Source organism: Triticum dicoccoides, chromosome 5A, assembly GCF_002162155.2.
Source record: "Triticum dicoccoides isolate Atlit2015 ecotype Zavitan chromosome 5A, WEW_v2.0, whole genome shotgun sequence".
Classification (NCBI taxonomy): domain Eukaryota; kingdom Viridiplantae; phylum Streptophyta; class Magnoliopsida; order Poales; family Poaceae; genus Triticum; species Triticum dicoccoides.
The window spans coordinates 5,874,241-5,878,255 of NC_041388.1; positions in this window are offsets into that span (position 1 = coordinate 5,874,241).

Below are 4,015 nucleotides of genomic sequence, written 5' to 3' on the forward strand. Positions count from 1 at the left end.
CATGTGCAAAAGTTACAACAAAATGAGCGTGACGCAAAAGTGGATGGCCAGATCATCCACAGTGGTAACCGGCGAAATACCCGGACGTCCCGACTATCATATGGGAAGAAAAATAGAAGGTTCAATATTGAATCCGGGCGATCCCGGATAGAACCCAGACAATCCGGGCAGAAGTCCAGCTTGGAGTCCGGACATCCGGGCGATAATTTGACGTTATTCTCTCGTGTAGAAGTTAGAAAACAGGCGAAAAACACCCTTAAGATGGCCTCGAAACGAAAACCATTCAACACGAAAGTTGTACATCTCATTGAAAAGGACAAATATACTTTTGTGAGCATCTCCATCCAAGGTCACCTGCGGCATGTGGGTCCCAAAAACAAAACTGCTATCTCAGACCAACCTAAATCCGAGTTCGGTTAATTTTGAAAGGATTTAGACAGGATTTGAAGTCCTTTTTTTGTACGGGAAGTGCAGCCTCCTCATAAATAGATGAGAGGTGATTGCTGATTGAACGACACACAATCGACGATAACCAAATCTACCACTTTTATCTTTTATCTTTGTCCTTGCTCTAATTTTCTTCTTCTCGTTCTTCGTTGTCATTCTTGTTGCAGGGCAATGATCCACGAGGCCCTAGAGGTGATCAGGTCGATCCAAGGTAGACCATAGCTGCCACGTGTCTAGACAGGGTTCCTCCTGGACGTGTGGTGTTTCGCGTCTACAAAAGTGCCCGCTGGATTGCTTGCGTACCGCACTTCCGTCTAGGTCTCCTTTGATCTGAGCTGTGGTGCATCACCCCCCGGTGTTGAGGGTACATGGTGATGTGTTCATGTGCAAATACACTCTCTGGCGACTCCACTGGGGATGAAGCTTTGAACGGTTTCCAGCCTGTTCTTTCTACGAATAGATCGTCATCAAGGGTTTTTGCTATCTACAAAGTAAATATGACTACTCGATCCTCTTGTGTAGATGCAATCACTACTAAGGAAAATCCTATATGTAGACGACTAACAGCAGCGTAGGGTAAGTAGCCCACGCTACTGTTACTTAATTGTAGCATGGGGCTATATCCGGCGCTACAATTAAGGTGTAGTAGCACCACATGCTTGCCCACCCCTCGCTACTACTAACAGGGCCCAATGGTACCCCGGGGGCAAGACATAGTAGCACCTGGTCTACATAACCCGCACTACCACTATTAACCTAGCAACAGTGTGGGCCCTGTAACTGGCATTGCTGCTATTTATACACAGGGCAGCTGGTGGGCCCCATATAGTAGTAGCACGGGCCAGCAGATAGGCGCTACTGGTAGTTGTCGTAGCAGTAGCGCTGGCATATACCCCGTGCTACTGCTAAGCTCGGCTTATCCTCTCCCTGACGTCCCTTTCCTCCTCACTCTCACATCTTCACTCTGTTGCCGCTGCCCGCCACCATCGTCGCCCCCGAGGTATCTCCTTCCCTCCCTTCCTCCTCCGCCGCCCTCCTCCCTCCTCCTCCTCCTCCCATCGCGACCCTCCTCCCTCCTCCCATCGCCATCCTCCCTCCTCCTCCTCTCTTCTCCCTCCTCTCTCCTCCCACTACCATCATCCTCCTCATCTCTCCTCCCTCCTCCCACCTCCTCTCTCCTATTTCAGTAATGTTTTAGGTATATAAATTTTTAGTAAAAAAATTAGTAATAGAACAGAAAATACCTTTAAATATTTTCGGTATCGAATATGTTTTTTTAATATAGAAATGTTTTAGGTATCTAGTAGGGTTTTTGAATATAGAAATGCTTTAGGTGTGGAATAGGTTTTCTCAATATAGAAATGTTTTACGTATCGAACAGATTTTTTAAATATAGAGATGTTTTACGTATCGAATAGGTTTTTTTAATATAGAAATGTTTTAGGTAACAAATAGGTTTTCTGAATATAGAAATGTTTTAGGTATCTACTAGGTTTTGAATATATAAATGTTTTAGGTATGCAGGGGTGGAGCCAGGATTTGAACATGAGGGGGGCGAAGAGGAAAAAAAATCACTCCACCACACAAGACATAAAAATTGGACGAAAGCAAGAGGGGTTCAATGTGCGACCCAATTTCTTCACACTTTGCTCTACACCGTCGAACCCAATTTCTTCCCACTTCGCTCTACGCCGTCGTTAGTATGAACACAAATCAATGCATTGTGTGGAACATGTCGCACCTCAAGGTGCAGCTTATTGCAAAATATAAGGCATAAAAAATAACAAGTCTCACTAAGCAATTTATGTTTGGCAACCAGAGAAGGCTTCATTTCAATTAACAAAATTAGATCCGTTACTAGGAGCTCGCCAAAAAAATTGATAATCTAATAAGGTGAACCTTTCTACAAACAATCTTTACATACAGCAACCATATAATTTTTCAAAGAAAATAATCTCCCGTTCAGAAAAGAACACATGTAATTAATAGATTAATTAGTTTTCGTGTATGAAGAAAACCTATCAACTACACTAATAAGCTTCAATCGGCAGTCCATCAACAAAAGTGTAAAGTACGTAATACATTTAGATTTGAGTGAGGAATACATACCGTGATCAAGAAACTAGATGGAGCTTGTCGGGTATTGACATATCGGCCGGATTAACAGAGGCCGGGGCCGCGGCGCCCATGACTAGAGTATTTAACCAAAAACTACCACAATTCATGGAAACGTGACGAAAAACTACCACTTTACGTTTTTGTGCAAAAAGCTACCACTTTTATCCTAAACCGTGGCAAAAAACTACCAACTCGGTTCGGCCGCGCTAAGCCCGAATATGACCGGTTGGGCCTACACATAAGTGGGCTAAAAATACAATCAGGTCCCTATAAAAAACTTTTTAAAGCAATCGGGTCCCTGTAAAATAAAATAAAAAGCAATCAGGTCCCGCCAGCGAGCTCGTCAGCGACAAGCAGAGGCATGCGGCAGCGGCGGCGACGGCAAGCGGGAGCAACGGCAAGTAGCGGCGGTGGTGGAAGCAAGCAGCAGCAAGCGGCGGTCGCGCATAGATAGCTAGCTCCGGCCGCCGCAGTGCGTGCGTGAGCTAGCCGACTAGCTAGCTCTGGCTGCGCCCCCGTCGTGATAGCTAGCTCTGGCTGTGTCCCCGTCGTGAACTAGCAGCTTCGGCCAGCCTCGCACGCAGCCAGGGGGCTCGGCCAGGCGCGCGGCCACTGGGCTCGGCCAGGCATGCGGCCGCGGGCAGGGGCGCCGCCATGGGAGCGCGTCCAGGGGCGCAGCCACGGGCGCGCGGCGCCACTGGGCTCGGCCAGGCATGCCGCCACGGGCGGCGGCGCGAAGGAGGGGGCCGCCGGCATGGCGGTGCGGCAGTGGGTCTAAGCCGGCGGCGGTGCGGCGGTGACTGGAGGCCGGCGGCGGGAGGCTGGTGCGGCGGTGGATGTTCGCCGGCCCCCGGCCGTGGCTGTGGCTAGCCAGCCATGGCACATGTCCCTTTCATGGAGTGGATTGCTTTTTAAAAAAAACTAGGGACCCGATTGCTTTTTTACGCCGCTTATGTGTGGGCCCAACCGGTCAGATTCGGGCTTAGCGCGGCCGAACCGAGCAGTTAAACGAGTTGGTAGTTTTTTGTCACGGTTTAGGATAAAAGTGGTAGTTTTTCGCACAAAAACGTAAAGTGGTAGTTTTTCGTCACGTTTCCATGAATTGTGATAGTTTTTGGTTAAATACTCCCATGGCTAGCTAGCACAGCTCCATCACGGTGATGTCTTTATTTCGCGTTTGGCGACTGGCATCGCGGCTGCCGGCAGCCGGCGCGCGGCGGCGAGAACAGCGGTGGGCGGCGGCGTGGTCGCATGGAATCGATCTAAATGACCTGCAGTCGCTCGCTAGGTTTCCTTGAACCTAGGTGCAGTTGACAGCTAAAAATGGGTAAACAACGTGGGGCATGGGCTTTTTTGGGCTTCGGCACATACAGAACACAACAAACAATTGATTTTGGGCCGTATTAGTAGCACTTGTATATATGTACGCTGCATATTATCCACGTTGTAT